This window comes from Empidonax traillii, unplaced genomic scaffold (genome assembly GCF_003031625.1).
Source record: "Empidonax traillii isolate 1590-97213 ecotype Southwest subspecies unplaced genomic scaffold, ASM303162v1 scaffold284:size1552100, whole genome shotgun sequence".
Lineage (NCBI taxonomy): Eukaryota > Metazoa > Chordata > Aves > Passeriformes > Tyrannidae > Empidonax > Empidonax traillii.
This window is the reverse complement of record NW_020955477.1, coordinates 359384-375790: the sequence shown is the minus strand read 5'-3', so window position 1 is coordinate 375790 and position 16407 is coordinate 359384.

The following is a 16407-nucleotide window of genomic DNA, read 5'->3' as shown; positions in this document are numbered from 1 at the left end:
TCAAAGATGCCATTTCTTTTAGAGGCATCTACTTCTTTTGGTTTAAACTGTAGTTACGTGCCTTGACCCTTCTGTGGTTCCTCAGTTTTCTGAATAAAATGAACCTGTTAAGTAGCTTAGGTGGCATTTACAAAAAGCCCCCCAGGTTCAGGAATTGTGCAGTTTCCAGATGAATGTTTTATTGTGCCTTTCAAGGGCAGCCACATCTAATGTCCTTTACTGCTGATTTGGGGTGTTTTCCACAAAGCAGAGCACCTCTTCAGAAATTATGAGCTTGTGAGGGAGAGGATTTGACCAGGACTATCTTTTATTGCCTGAGTAACCCCAGAGTTACAGCTGGAGGGAACATGTGCTAAAGGTGAGGAGGCTGGGAGGGGGATTAAAGCTTCAGCTCTGTTCAGTTCCTGGTCCTGATCCAGCCCAGTGTGGCTGCAAATGACACCTGTAATTGCTGGTCCCCAAGTGCCTGGCCAGGATATTAATAATTCTCTGTGTCAGAGGGACAGAGGAGATGAATTAATTGAGGTGCTCAGATCTCTCATTAACAAAGCTGCAGGAACAGGTGGACAGGACTGCCCGAGCCACTCACTTAACAACAGATACTGGAGGATAAACAAAGCATGGGAAAATAGGGAAGCAGCTGAAATGTTGGAGGAACCCCCTGGAGATCCTCTCAGTTCCACTGAGATGGTGTTGCATTCCTTCCTCAAAACAGCAGCCCCTGAGACTGAAGTAACAGGAGAAAGCAGAGTCCCACTCTGGAAGAATTAGGCAAAAAGGTGGAGGGGCCAGGTTATCCCTCTGGAATTTTTATCGACTCCAGCTGCTTCTCTCCAGGCTGATTCACCCCTGTCTCTAAGGAAACAGGGGGAAGAGATGACGTTTCAAGCAATCTGGAGGGACTCACAAGGTGCCTCCAGGGCTCTGGGTGTATAAACAGAAGAATGTGAGATCAATTACCTGGGCTGTTTAGGTTGGCTTTTCCCTCCCCTTCCTTTGCTGACCTGCAACAGAACTCGTGCTGAGGTGATTCATCCCCCCAAATTCTCTTGGTTGCCATGGAAGGCTTTGCAAACAGTGTTCACACGTGGCATAACCAAGTCACGTGTATGTGCACTGAGAAGGTTATCAGGGAGTTGCTCGTGGGCTTCCACGAGGGTTTCTTAATTGTGTTTTTTATTCACGTTAGCGAATTTGCAGTAATTGAGAGGATAAACATTGACAAGTTACAGAAAGTGTATTCTGTGCAGTGATTCATGATGGCGTTGAGGAACGATAGAAGGGTTTGGGTTGGAAGGGACCTTTAGAGGTCATCTAGTCCAACCCCCCTGCCATGAGCAGGGAAGCATGAGTGAGATAAATGCATACAATCAAGGCTGCTGATGAATCAGTGTTGCTCTGTTCAGGTCGACAGAGATTTTGTTTTAAAGGAGCTGCGTTTTTTATGGACCAAAAGAAGTGGCCAACAATGAGAAAGCAGGGGTGGTGTTATGAGGTGTTAAGTAACACTCCTGAACAAAGCTGGACCTGGGCAAAAGGAAGGTCCAAGAGAGCACTGAGAAGGCCCTGCAGGCACACACAGCCCTGGAACTGCACTCACTGCTGGGGTTCGCCCCTGTGCAGGGTTTGGAGGAGTGGGTGGGAAGAGGAGCTGTTTGTCTGTACATTGAGCTCCTGTTAATGGTTACCTAAAAGCAAACTTACACCTGCTCAGTGGGACATTATCCTGTCATCCATTTGGAGGGGAGAGCAGGTGACCTTTCATGCTTGGGCAGTGGAGGCAACTGCCTGACTGATAAATGCAAGTGCAAACCCCCCCTTGGAATTTCTCAGCTCCTACTGTGTTGACTGGATCCTCTAGGAGGCCCCAAGGCTAAGGGAATTTCTATCTCATCAAACTGATTTTCCACGCTTACAGAGGTCCCTGTACTTTCAGAGCGTGTGGATGCATTTGCAAGGTTAGTGGGGGGGAGCAGATGGGCAGAGAGGAGGTGAGTAAGGACCCTGCTGCTCCTCACTCGTGCCCACACTGCAAACCACAGCTCAGGTCATGGCCCACAGTCTGGACATCTTTGGCCACCAGCACTAGGGGGCTAAACTTAATCTGTGCCTGTCCCAGCCCTATGCTGTGCCATGCTGGCTTTCCATGGGTCATGTTTTCTTATGTTAGAAAAATTATCTGTAGGAGCAGAAGAAAAACCCCATCCAGAAAACAGCCCCACTTAAACAAACATGTAAATTTATGGTAAGCCCTATGAGCTACTGAGAAATGTCTACTAAGGCCCATAAATGTGCTGGCTTTCAGTCTTAATTACCCCGTGTGCTGCTTTGCTGTGTGCTTCCAACACGTGCAAAGAAAGTGCAGCAGGGCTGGATTAACAACTGCTGCTAAGATTCACACTTAGGAAATATAGATCTGTTTGGTGATTGGGAATGATTTGGCCTGTGCTGACAGCTGGCTTCCATTGCTTTGGTAGGATCCTATAAATCTTTCAGATCAAATCTGAGACCAAGCGAAGTGTGAGCACTTCTGGAGATGTGAATTTGTGAGGAAGGCTGCAACGCTGCTAATTTCTGAATAATCCTGACTTCTGCTTGAATGCAGGCTCTCTATAGCAGGATAAGGAAGTAAAGCTGGTTCACCATAAGCCCCAAAAGAAATCTGAAAGCTTAATATTTTTTTTAGGAAAGTGTATACTTTAAAGTCTGGAGTTTAATTTCCTTTTTTTTTTTTTTTTTTTTCCCCCTCTGGTTCTTATCTTTGGGAAATATCTACTTTTCTGTTTTTACTGCACTTTCTCACAACTATCCCTCTGGAGATTTAAGAATTCGAGACGTTCATAAGCTCAAATACTCTGATCTTGCTGGTCCTCCAAGGGCTCCATGTATGGCTCACCCTTACAGCCAGCTGATGTTCTTCTCCATGGTTTAAACAAGGCTGTTAAAGAAAGGAAACCTCTGAGGACAAAATCCCCCAAAGGTCATTTATCAGACGTTTGGCAGACTAAGTAGCAGCTCTGATAATGCTTCTGATGGGCTGAATGAAAGATCTATAATCCTTTTCTAGAGTAAATGCGGGCAAATCTGGATCTATTCCTCCTAGCAACCAATAATTTGACATAAATTACACAGCAACTGCTTTAGCAGGCCTTGGAGAGTGGTGTTGGTTTTTTTTCTTTGCCCTCAAGATGAACTTCATTTGCAGCAGGGCTGCCAAATCCATTTCATTGTAAAGAAATTTGCTTTCTAAACTGGATACCCCCAGGGATGGGAGATTGTGTGGAAACTAAGCCAAATCCAATTGCTTTGGCTATCTGTACGTTAGCAAACAGTATCGTTCTTTGCATCTTACATTTGCTAAGCCCTTTATTTACTGGCTCCAGGCTGCATTCCTGGAAGCCTGTCAAGCTGTTAAAACACGTGGAGAGCTGTGGGGAGGCTCCCACCTCCCACCTTAACGGTGGTTTTTTGCAAGGACCTGTCCCTTTACCCCTTGGGAATTTCTCTTTGCAGGCTGGTGCAGCGAGAATTCCATCTGCTGTTCCTCCTCCCAGCCGTGCTGGGTGGGCCCTTGAGCCCTCACGTGCCTCCTGTGATGTGGTCCCAAGGCTTTGCTGGCTGACAGGGTGACTTGCAGTTCTTTTCGCTCCTCCTCGTACGCCAGGATGGATAAACGATGGAAATCACAGCCTATCCCTAAGGAAATCTCAGAGCAACAGGAAAACGTGTCAAAGCTGTAGTGCTGGACAATTTTGACCTTCCTTGCAGAGACATTGCTCTGGACTAAACCTCCCTGTTTTCACAGCAGCAGTTAAAAATGCCATTTCAGTTGCAGGGGAAGAGGATGGGTTTGCTGCTGGCTTTGAACCCATGGGATCCAAATTCCAAGGAGTCTGTAGGTGCCACTCTAATATAAATGAGCCCTTTGCCCTGTTGAGTCCCCGCACTTTCGCAGCAGCAGGGGACACGATGATCTTTCTGCCTTTGAAAATCCTCCCTCTCCAGCCTCTCTGCTATCACTATCAACTTCCAGCCTAACCAGACGAGAGAGGGTACGTCTAGAGCTCAAAATCCCCCAAAAATACAGTCCAAAAGGGGAAAAATATGTCCTCTCAGCCAATCAGAGCGTGGACTAAAGCATGAGTCACGTCTGATGTATTTAAAAATATATGGCCTATTCCTGTAACGTAAAACATGGCTCTGGCTCACTGTTCTAATACGGTGGGAATTCCATATTCATCTCTCATGAAGCCTATCTGTTATGTTATCCCACTGAGTTACTTAGGAACAGCAGCCACTCCAGTGTTTTAACAGGGGACTGTAACCAAACTTTCCTTTGTGAATTCAGTGTAGGCTTGTCTTGACAATCCATGAAGATGATGTAACCAGCAAACAGCCCATTAATCTCATCCGAAGGCTTAAATTCCAAGGTGCAATAAATCACGTTTAAATGAGTTTCCACTGAACAAAAGTAAAGGGGCTTTGTGAAAAAAACTTCCATTTTCAGTGAGGATTTCGTTCACTACATGTTATTATATAATTCTTCAAGCAGCAGCTACTTATGCTAAAGGGGAAGCCTTCTAAAATATTTTGTTTGAGATGCACAAAATGCTGAAACAAAAAAGAAGGGGGGGTGGGAAGGGGGAATTCAGTGTCATACTCTTACGGGAAAATAGGCAGAATTTATTTCTTTATGGCCTATGGACAAGGCTGATTCTATGCTGAAGCAATGCAGAATTACCGGAATCAGCTGGAGATGTCTGAATGCTCAGCTGGGTATGAGTCTCTCGGCTCATTTTCACGTTCTGGCACCTCTGAAGCACTGGAAACACAGAATTAGTTGGGTTTGGAGGCTCTGTTTTTTGAAGCAGTCTCTGGCACTGAGTCTTGCCCTCGTCCTTTAGCACGTGAAATTTGCTGGTGCTGTGAGTACACGGAAGGATAGAGAGGTGTGTGAAAATGTGGCTTTGTTGGACGTAGATGCTGGAGAATGTCACAAGTACCTATATACGTGCCCACGTCTGGCTCTGTATAGACGCAATCACGCTAAGCAAGCACTTGCCTGGCTCTCATCTGGTGACTCTACAGAAGTTCTTGGCTGTGTCTCCCTGTGTGTACACGTGTCTGTGTTCCCCAAGCTTCCTCCTTGTTCTCCCAGCTCCCCCAGCTAGTGCCACGGGTGGCTCTGCAGAGACAGCTGGGAGCTGGAAGGGGAGGGAAGGGCTGGGAAGCTGGGGCTCTGCAGGAACACTTGGCTGCTCTGGCTTTTAGCAAAGTTTCCTTACAACGATTCCATACCTGCCAGCTCCTGCCTGCTGTAGGATGTGGAGGCTCTAGGATTACTAATGCCTGCTCCAGACCTGTCAGGCTCTGTAAAGCCTCCAGTCAAAGTCACATCAGCCACTTGAGGCTTTGCAAAAGAAACAGGAGGCCCTGTGAGGGGAAGCAGAGAGGAGGGGGGAAAAAAGTGCTTTTATGTCCTCGTTGTGCTGTCTTTGAGTTTTTCTTTTTTTAAGGGAACATTTGTAAGCACAAATGGTGTGGAAGCAGGGCTTGGCTCCCTGACCCAGTGCTTCCCAAGGATGACTGGAGCAGGTCTCTTGGCTTCAGTGGGCCCTGAATTCTTAAAGCTATTTTAAGAAACCCCCCAAACTGTATTCAGAAGCCAGAGCCTCATTTAAGTGTTTCAGTTCCTTTTTCTTGTGAAGTCCATTCTCGGAATGATGACCGGGGCAGGGTGGGGAAGAGAAGAATTCAGTAAGGCCAAGCAGGGTCACTTTGTCTAGAGCTGTTAGGAAATAACACAGTTCTCCTGCTGGTGTGCCCTTGGATGGGTGGCAAAGGGCTAGAACCTTTTCCCCAGGTCAGCTCCACATTCCCAGTGAGAGAGGAAGGAAGATCCTCCTGCGTAAGTGGCTTGTCTGGGATGCACAAAGAGACTTGGTGACCTTTCTGTGCACTCTGCAAAGTGCAGACAAAGGTGTGTTCTCTCCCCTTGCAAAGCTGAGGAGAGTAAATCAGCAGTTTGAGAGCTGCCCAGGCACCATTACCAACCTGGGAAGTACTTTTGGAACTGCTGCCCAGTCCAGGAGTCCTGTTATGGGACATGGCTCTGGCATACCTGGCACAGGGATGCTACTGACCTTAGGGAGACCTTGGTTTAGCCAGGAACACACAGGGATCAAGGGAAGCTGCCTTTGTTATTTGGGCACATTTCTCTTGTAGGACACTGTGAGGATCTGTGGGTACAGCTCTGACTGTCTGAGAGCTCCCCTTATCTGTGTCACTGATTTCCAGCAGTGATTTTGTATTTCCATGAGTAACTTTATACCTGCGTGCCTTCTACACATTTGTGTTTTACACAAAGGAATAAAAAGTGGGAGAATCCGTTAATTTTCCTTTTGAATATATAATGCCTGGAAGCAAAGCAGGTGTGAGGTGATAGGGAGAGCTCTCTGTGTGTGACAGGGAGGGAAGAGCCTCCCTATCCTTCCAGCTCTCCCAGAAGGTTTAACTCCAATGGCAGGGCCTGGGGAGCAGTGGAGCTGCCAAGGCTCCTTCCTCAAGCACAGAGCTCTGCTTCCCACCTTCTGGTGGCTGTGCTTGTTTAGGAGGATCCACCCCCGTGCTCACCAAGGCCTGAGGCACCTGGGCTCTTCTTCCCGTTCTCCAGGATTTCTGTGGAGCCTGGTGAAGTAACAGGAAACACTTCTGACCATTTTCAGTTTATGACCAAGGAAAACCAAACAAACACCTCAGTCTAATAAGTGTCTTGGGTCACTTTCCACTGGATACAGCAAATAGAGGGCATTTTCCTTTCTGTCAGGTTGCTGTAGCTGAGCAGGCACTGAGTGTAAGGGAAAACCCCAAAACCACCCAAGCTAGTACTTGGAGGTGGAAGTCTTCCTCTTCAGAAAATCCAGGTGAAATCCATAGAGTTTGTTAGCAGTTTAGCAGGAATCTGAGTCTGAATGCTATTTAAATTTTGCAGAGTGACAACAGGGAAGAGGAATCAGGTTATCACATTCTTCATGTGCTCATGAGGTTAAATACACATTGGAAGGAGACACTGGAGTCTCCTTCCCTGGCCATAGTCAAAAGCTGTTTGGACACAATCTTGAGTAACGTGCTCCAGGAGACCCTGCTTGAGCAGGGAGGGTGGACTAGATGACCTCCCTTCCAGCATTGCCCATTCTGTGAAGTACCAGTTTGCTGGAAATTACGGCAACATCAAATTTCTTTGCTGTTTACCCTGTGAGACAGAGCAGAAAGGCCGTGGAAGCACAACTATTTACGTCACGGTTCCTGTTCCTCCCTAAGTTCAAGAATGAGTTCTTGAAAAATATGTCCCAAGTCAGTCACAAGCTATTGAGCCTGTTGGTGGTGCCTTAGGTAGAAAGGAAAGGTATTTCCCACCCACAGAGAAGTTCTAACAGAGGCTCACTGTCCTGGGGATGGAGGAGGTGAAGTCGTATAAGCATATGGCTCCTCTCTGGCCTTTGGAAATGATTTGAATTCACGAATTTCCTTTGGCTTGAACACCTCTCTTGCTGAGCTGAGGAAGAGCTGAAGCACAAAAGTTGGCTGCTGTACATTTTGCAATAAGTAGAATGCAGTAAGAAATAGCATGAAAGGGAAATGGTTTCCTGATTAAACACGACCCAGGCTTGGAGAGCTCTCCAGCCCGGGAACACTTCAGCTGGCCAGCAGATCAGGTTTGCTGTCTACCTTGCCAGGTGATCTCGCTAATTAAAGCCACATCAGTGAGCTTCTACTCCCTTCCAAAAAGTATTTTTAGACAGCTTGAGAAACAATAGTTTTGCTCTAGTGTGGGTTCTTTTAAGCTGGCTAAAGCCTTGTGCAAAAGCACAGCTTTCTTAACAAAACATATAGTGACAGCAGAGCAATCCTCTTGGGAAGTCTAGAATTCCACAACAGGAATTTCTCCTTTTTCAAGCTTTAGGACAGTTGTCCTTTGTCATTCCTTTGCCACTGCTGGCACTGTTGCTTTTCCCTTTACACTGGTATGGTGTTTTCCAAAAGCAAGCACCCAGGATAGGCCAACGGATTCAAAATAATTGTGTTTGCTTTTCTTTTGAGTCATTTTCAAACTGGGAACTCTTTTATTAAGGTGCATTCATATTCAGTTTTCACTTTCCCTCTTCTGAATCCTTCCCTTCTTTATTCCTTTTTACTCATAGGTGAGTATTCCACAGTGTCCACTTCGTAGTGCTGACTGCCAGTTCGTGTTCTGTCTCAGGCACTGTGCAGATCAGACACAGCTTCTGATCTTGATCCCTTTTTGCTTCATTCCTGAATTTAGAACTCCTAGGAATTGCTTCTTCTGTGTTTCTCTGAAAGCCAGGCCTTCCCTAGCTATGTGCAGATGAGGCATCTCCCTCCATTCCCACTCTTGCAGCAAGAAGAGGATGAGCAGGGAATCAGGGCACGTGTGAGTGGTCTTGCAGCATCAGCAGAGCAGGAGGCTTGAGTCAGCCTTGAGTCATGAACACCCAGCAGTGGAGACTGGCTAAAGGGGCCTCACTGGCCTCTGAGTGGGAGGAATTTGCACAGCCTTGAGTAAATATTCAGACTCCTCAAAGCCCACCAAATCTGAGCTCAAAACCACGTCCTGGAATAAAGGTTGAATCCTCTGTATTTGAAATGTATGGTCAGGGGAAGCATCAGTTTCAGGTAAAGGAGATTAATAAAGGAACTCGGTTTGTTCTGTTGAACAAAATGAAGTTCAGGGCATGTGTAGAAAGACATGTGGGCTGTTTGATCTCAGCTCCAGATTTCTGCAGAATTTTATTCCTCTAGAGGACCTTCTCTGAAAGCTGTCAGGCCTCTGGGACCCTTGGGCCAGTGCATCCTTGCACTGAACAAGAGAGAACTACAGAGAGGGCAGTGAACGAGTGCAGATTCACACTCTGAATTTATGAACACTTGTATCTTAATTGGGGTTTTGATGTAGAAAGGAATTTTATTAATCTGTAGTGGAAAGAACCTTTCCCAGAGAAAGCACAGACCTGTGTCTGTCTTCCTTCTTCCTCTCAGTAACCTTGGAGAAGCTCTAGCAAAGGTCAGCCAGGGGAACCAATCTGCCACTTGAGACTCCTGGTGAGGGTGCCCACCTTGGCAGGGCTCAGCAGAGCTGCTGCAAAGCCCCAGCTCCTGCAAGGGGAGGTTGGTGGTGGGATGTGAGGCCTTTGGCATATCATAATCCAGGTAAACTGACTGGGGTACTGTCTGTCTTGCTCCAGTGAGAAAAATCCGTGGATGTCTGGCATAGTGGAAAATTACAGAGGGTAAACAAAAATGTCAAGAGGGACAGAGACCTCTTCTGATGTATGGCCAGGAAACCTCAAGGTTTGCAGGAAGCTGTGCTGGTGATTCAGGGTGTGGTATTCTTCCCTTTGAGTCAGTCCTGAATCCACGCCTGGCTATGACCACATCTGAAATACGGCTCCTCTGACAGCAGTGCCCACGGACACCGTGCCGGAGGCCTGGCTTGTTGCTGGATTTTTCTTGGAAAACTCCCATCCAGGAGGAGTTCAGCCTTGACCAATGTAGCCGGTGAAAGCTGGCAGAGTCACAGCACAGGCTTTGTAGCTTTGCTTGAGCAAGCAGAGGAATTCAGAGGTATTAGATCAGATCCTCTGTTAGTAAAACCCAGGGTGACTCTGGCTGAATTGCAACTGCAAACATTTGGTTGGACACCACCACTGGCACAGCTCTGCCCATGGAATGGGGGGAGAGGGGCAGACCTGCTTACCTGCAGTAGCTACGCAAAGGTTGCTGTCAGTTCTGTAACCAGGTAAAAGCACTGTGAACAGCAAGGGGAGCAGAACTCTGATAACAGTCACTGCTCGAGCAGGTCCCAGCTCTGTGTCCTGCCAAGGCTCATTCCCTTTGCTTCGTGCAAAGGGAAGCTCTCTGGCTGTGGATCACCATCCCTGCTGGAGCCAGTGATCCCACAACAGCCTGTTCAGACATCTGTGCAAAGTAGACTGGTTTGCTGCAATGCTGTGGACAGGATTTAGGAAGGCAAATCACTTCATTTGACACAAATGCACTCCCTGGCTAGAAGGAGCACACAGGAATGATTGGCTTGGAATACCCTCATACCCAGATCTGGGCGCAGTCTCGATGGCTGGAACGTGTCCAGAACTTTGTGCAGTAGCTGCTCTGATGGGGTATTTCTGTCTGTGGATCAATGCACTGTGTTGTAGGGAGCACAAGATCCATCAGCTGCAGAACTTCCATGCTTGGGAAGAACAAACGAGCGAGACCTTTCGTGCAGGGAGGCTTTAATTTTTCCTTACAAAAGAAGAAGCCTCTAAAAAAGGCAGCTGATCTGGGAACGTGTGAGAGTGATAACGCCTAAGGGAACACATTTAATAACATTCCTTCACTTGATGCTGGAATGGTAAAATGGCAAACAGCTGAGAAGTTATTTTCCATAGAAGTGAATACACCAAAAATATTGGAGCTTTCTACTGATTAATGTTTTATAAAGTGGTGTGTTGATACAGATGTGGTCCAATGGATGTCAGTGGTGTGGAAGATAAATTTTGTTTAAGTGTTTTGCTGGATTAGGTTGAGACTGTAGAACCCATAAGAAATTCTGGAGCTGAAATAGCACTTAAACCTGTCATATTCTGTGTTAGCTGGAGACTTGTTAGGCTTCTGAAATACAGGGGCTTGTGCAATTGTCAGGACAGCGGTGGCTCAAATAATACCCTTGAACTCAGTAACATCACCTTTGTGTGACGCTTGAGTTTGGTCAGATACTCGTGTATTTGCATAGAAATGAGGAAAAGGATGGAGAAGGGGAGACAGAAGGGGAATTAGCACCATCCCTACATTATAATTTTTCTGTTGTCCTATCTCTCTTGTAGGGAAATCATGTATTTATCTTTCCAGAGACATGTCTTTGGCCCATGCACTGGGATTTGGGGAGCTCCCTGAATAGGGAGGGGCCTCTCTCCTGCATGACCAAAGCCCCTTGGCCACAGCTGAGCAGAGCCTACAGCCCACAAGGTTAGTTTGCGCTGGGCCACGCTGTAAACCCCTCACAGAGCTGATGATCCTTGGCTGGGGAGCGTGTGCATCTTCTGTGGAGTCCCAGCGGGAATCCAGAGGGGATGTTCCACCGCTGAAGGGCAGCGAAGCAGCTTCACAGATTCATTCAGCCACTTAATTTCCAAAGCCAGAGTGACAGATGTGCTGCTGCTCAGAGCGGTTTCAGCCATACAAGTGTCGGGACAGGCTGAAGTGGAGCCTTTCTCTGCTGACAGCTTTTGACAGAAACCATTTCTCTGATTCCCAGATCCACCCGTGAATATTATGAGCTCAGAAACAAGGCCTGCAGCCAAACCATTCTTGGTATTGGTTTTGCTAAAGCAAACAAAAAACAAGGGATGAGGTCTGTCCGTCTGGTTTTAACCCATTTCGAATTATGTCTGTTTTCTCAATACAATCAGTTCCTCCTGTTGCCCTGGTGGGAACACTTAGGTGGTCATCAGGAGCTGATCGTTCTGGCTGAGCCAAAATCCAAGGAACCTGCATTTCTCAATACATTCCAAAGCAGTGTTTGCAGGGCAGGACAGTTTCCAGCTGCACTCTGTACAGTAGCAGAGAGATCAGGTGCTGAAACTCATTCCTTAGTTCCCAGTGCTGTGTCAGTACCTTTGCTAAGCTGGGAAGAATCACAGAAGCACAGGATGGTTTGGGCTGGAAGGGACTTTAAAGCCCATCTTGTTCCAACCCTCCTGCCATGGGCAGGGACACCTTCCACTAAACCAGGTTGCTCCAAACCCCATCCAACCCGGCCTTGGACATTTCCAGAGATGGGGCAGCCACAGCTTCTCTGGGCAACCTGTGCCAGGGCCTCCCCACCCTCACAGGGAAGAATTTCTTCCCAATATCCCATCTAACCCTATGCTTTTTTCCTGTTTAAAGCCATCCCCCCTTGTCCTGTCACTCTGTGCTCTTGTAAATAATCCCTCTCCATCTTTCTTGTCGTCTCCCTTCAGGTGCTTTAGGAAGTACCTTGAGGTACTTTAGGGAAGGGGAGGGAGAAGGAGCCTTGCTAGAGGACTGGATGGAGGAATAAGGGCACTCCTAAGCACAGGGAGAGCAGTGGGACGAGGCAGCTCACCTGGCAGGTACAGCACGTCACTGTCATTGTGCTGCACCAGCACTGTGTCGTGTTCAGCAGTAGGAACGTTACGGACAGATGGAAAGCGTTGTCTGCAAGCTGCTGTCCACAGCTTCCCTGTGAGTCAGTGCAGAGGCAGCCGGATAATCCGAGTTACGGTATTTTGGGAAGCTGGGCTAATTATGGTGGGAATACTTAAACTGGAGCACGGGAAAATGAAGCTGAGCAGAGAGAATGAAAGTTTTGAAGAGCTTGCTGATGGTGACTTTTGTTAATAATTATCTACAGTTACATATATTTTCATTAAATCTAGTCAAAACACCAGAAAGAGGAGGGGAAAAAAGTTCAAATACTTGCATGGATTGTATGAATCCTTTTTGTCTAAAAGCTTCAGATTTCCTAATATTGACTGCAAGTAAAAAGCAAGCTTGAGCTCAAGCATCCCTTTGAGTTTTCCTTTAATGTCACACAAAAGGAGAAAGACATTGTGGGAGCAATCTCTGACCATGTCTATTCTCATGCCAATGCCCTCTACAGCGGCCAGCAGCTCTTTCTGTTGTTCATCCTAAAGGTAAAATCAAGATTTTGGGTAGGACCCTGCCCCCGTGGACATAGACAACGTGATCCCTGTAACTTGTTTGAGCAGAACAGCCAATTCCGCCGTAAATAATTTGCAGAAATGTGTGCAGCTTGTTTGGGTTCTGCGGAGTATTTTTCTGTTTGGGTTGTATTTTTTTTCCTGAAAACATCCTTTTTTTTCCTCTTGGTAATTATGTTATAAGCATTTAACTGGGTAAGCAGTGCCAACGAAAACCCTTCTAAAATATCACTTTTCATGGTCATCCTGCCGGCAGGGCTTAAACTTAATGACTCATGTGAATCTCTGCTCCTCTCTCCCAGCGGGAGCTCATAAATCCTCACGGAGTAGCTGCCACTTTATAGCTCTAGGAAAGATGGAGGAAATGAGCTCCCTTGGGACTCCTTGGTGGATGGAGAACACAGAAGTCAGAAGGCTGAAAGAAGCTCCCTTCCAGTAACGTATTTCAGTGTTTGAGGGGTTTGGTCTTTCCTGCCAAAGATCCACCCAAAGGTTGTGGTGAGTGCGGGACGGATGTGCTGTGGATTTTAACTGGGCTGAACACCTCTGCTGTGCTCCTCTGGGATTTGTGGGGAGTGATCTCAGTGCCCCAAGCAGTGGAGATAAGTGACATCCATATCCCATTTCCAGAGCACTGTCAGGGGAGTGATTTATTGAGTGCAGCCTCTCTCACAAATGATGACATTTGCACAATGTCAGCAGCGAGAAGCTGAAACGGGGGGTTGGGGTCCCAGTTCTGTGGAGTGTGGGAATTCTTTGTGCAGGGAGGTGGCTTATGTTGTCAGTGTGTTACAGGGGGTAGCAGATGAACCCAGCCCGGCACAGAAGCCCAAATAACAGTGGGAGCATGACTAACGTGTCTGCGATCAGCAGGCCATCATTTATCCCTGTCCCAGCTGAGGCAGCTGCACAGATGAAGGAGTTATGTCATCCCTCACATCCTTATTTCACTGGGGAGCTGGGAAGGATCCCTGGTGAGGCCAAGGTCCTCACAACATCCAAATGTTCAGATTGCTCTTAGTTATAAGACAGCCAGAGGAGCTCATGGAAGTTATTTCCATAAAACGGCTTGTGGTGATCAGCTTCGCTGTTCAGGGTTATCTTCTATCAACAACATGCCTGGCCTCTGCCTGCCATTTATCCATTGTGTGTCCACTGAAATCTCATTTCAAAAAGAGCAAACTCCTTCTCCCTTCCTTCCCCAAATATGTCCCCAAAGAGAAGTTAAGTGACTCTTCCTTTAATGTGAGACATCTGGTCTCCGAGATCTACAGCAAAATCAAAGAAAGCATGAAAAAATTTGGGTGAAAAAACATCCCAGCTTTTATTATCATGTCCCACAGAAATGCCTCCCACGGAGCTGCATGAGAAAAGCGAGACTAGAGCTGGTAAACAGCCCACAGACCAGCAATTCATTCCCTTCCCTTCCCTTTGCCCTACAGTATTCCTTGCACCTCCCCAAACCATCCTGTGTTTAGCTGAGGTGGAACCTCAGTTTTCATCCCCTGCTAAGGATCCTTCAGTGGCAATTCAGATAACTTTGTTAAATAAAGTGTGAAGTTAAATATAGTAGAGTCAAGGCTGAGTAGAGGTCTGAGCTTCAGGACCCAGTAAATGAGGATGAGAACAGATCTGCGTGGCTTAGATCAATCACTGACAGGTGGGAAAGGGATAATGCAGAAATGCCCTCTTTATTAATTTTAGGAGGCAGAGGATGGATATTCAGCATGAGATGAGGAAAAATAGGAACATTTCTGGTGCAGGGATCCTCTACTGGACTCTGTGGACCACAATAAGCCTCTGAGGGCCAGCACTTGCTGGAGGAGCCTGGCAATCTTGAGCAGTCAGAGCACTGGCAGCACAGCAGCGAAACACAATTTAATGTCAGGGTGAGAGACAAGTTATTACCAGAATCAGAAGCCGTGGAAGGGTTGTTTTTATACCATATTATTATAACTTCTAACATGCCTTGCAAAAAGCGGTGGTTATGATGCAGATCTCCAGCTCTTTCCAGGAGTTACCATGGCTCAGAGGCTGAGCTAGGCTGGGGAGAAATGAAGGATAACCCTACTGAGTTTTCAGGTGGAGTCATATGGATTTGTGACACTGTTATTAATACTTTCCACGTGCACAGTGGTTCCAGATATTCTTTGAAGATTGCTGGCTGTCTGCTTAGCCATGTAGAGTGACTCTCAAGACACCATCCTTTCCGTGCACACGTTAAAAAGTGAGCCATGTTGATACAAGGAGGGGCTCCTTCCTCTGAAACGTTTGGGATCCACTCAGCAGTTCCACAGGCAAGGAGCAGATACCAGGGGGATGTGCTTGCCCTCAGTTAAGGATGCAGGGCTGGGAAGGGTGGTGAGAAATGCTGTGGAAACTCAGGATTAGTCTGCTGAGGGTTCACTCACTTCTGGACAATCCCTCTGAATTTCAGACTCCTCACAGTGTCGGGATATCTGACATGTGGGACTGGGGCTCTCAGAACCTCCTGGGCAGGGCAGGCCTGCAGGTCTCTGCTTCATACTGAGGAGGTTTTCTTGGGGGTTCAGAAGTGAAAAGGGACTGTGATTCACTGTAGCTTCAGGTCCTGAGGGACTTTCCACTGCTTTCAGCACCCGAAGCAGGAGGCAGGGCACACCCTGCTCGAGGAGGTCCTGCAGGGCACAGACAGGGCAGTGTGGCCGCTCACTTCCCTCTCCACATTGTCCTGGAAGTATAATCTTTGCACCCTCTTAGAAACCTCTTGAGCAGCTGCTTTTTTGCGGTGAGAGTTCCTCTCCTGAGCCAACTGCCTGACCCCATAGGATAGGAAATATTGGAGGAAACGATGGGGGTTTTCCCCTGTGGCATTTTTGGAAAGTTTTTGGTTTTTCTCCCACACTTCCAGTACAGATATTAGTCTGGACCTGAGCCAACCTTCCTTTTCTCCTGCTTTTTAACCACCGCCTTCCCAGGAACTGCCATAGGAGGCAGGAACCTCTCAAGACATCAGTGACTCATCTTATGGGTCCTACTCTGATTACAAATGTTATTTGCAGTTCTGCCTGGATTGCTGCAATGGAAAGATTTGGACATGACCAGTGCAGTGCTCTTCATACAAGAGCATGTAATATTTCCACACAGTAGTTGGTGTCTGTCTTTCCATTTAAATGGGAAAGGCAGAAAGCAGGGGGACCAGGATTGTGGCAACAAGAAAATGCCCAAAGCGAAAGGTTTCTGGTAAGTCTGACTCACAAGAGTCAAAATACTACTTCTTAACCACTGGCCAGCTGGGCAAGAAGAGGAAAAGAAGATAAACAGGACAGGACAACACAACAGCATCTCTGCAAAGTTTCCAGTCCTCCTGCCCAGTCTCTGAACACTAGTTTCCAAACTCTTTTACAGCTTATTGGCAAGGACAGCAGGTGCTTCAATGGGATCTTTTCATATTATATTTTCCAAGAAGGTATATTTTATTGGATTCTTCGGGATTAAAGTAAAATCCAAATAAAACTGAGAATAGTAACAGCTTAACTTGACTACGACTCTGGTAATGATATCCTGATTGCCTGTAAGTCTGAAGAAGCATCTGTCCTTCATTTTCTCTCCTAAACTACACATACACACACACATGTAAATGCACCTGAAACTTTTAATAACCAGG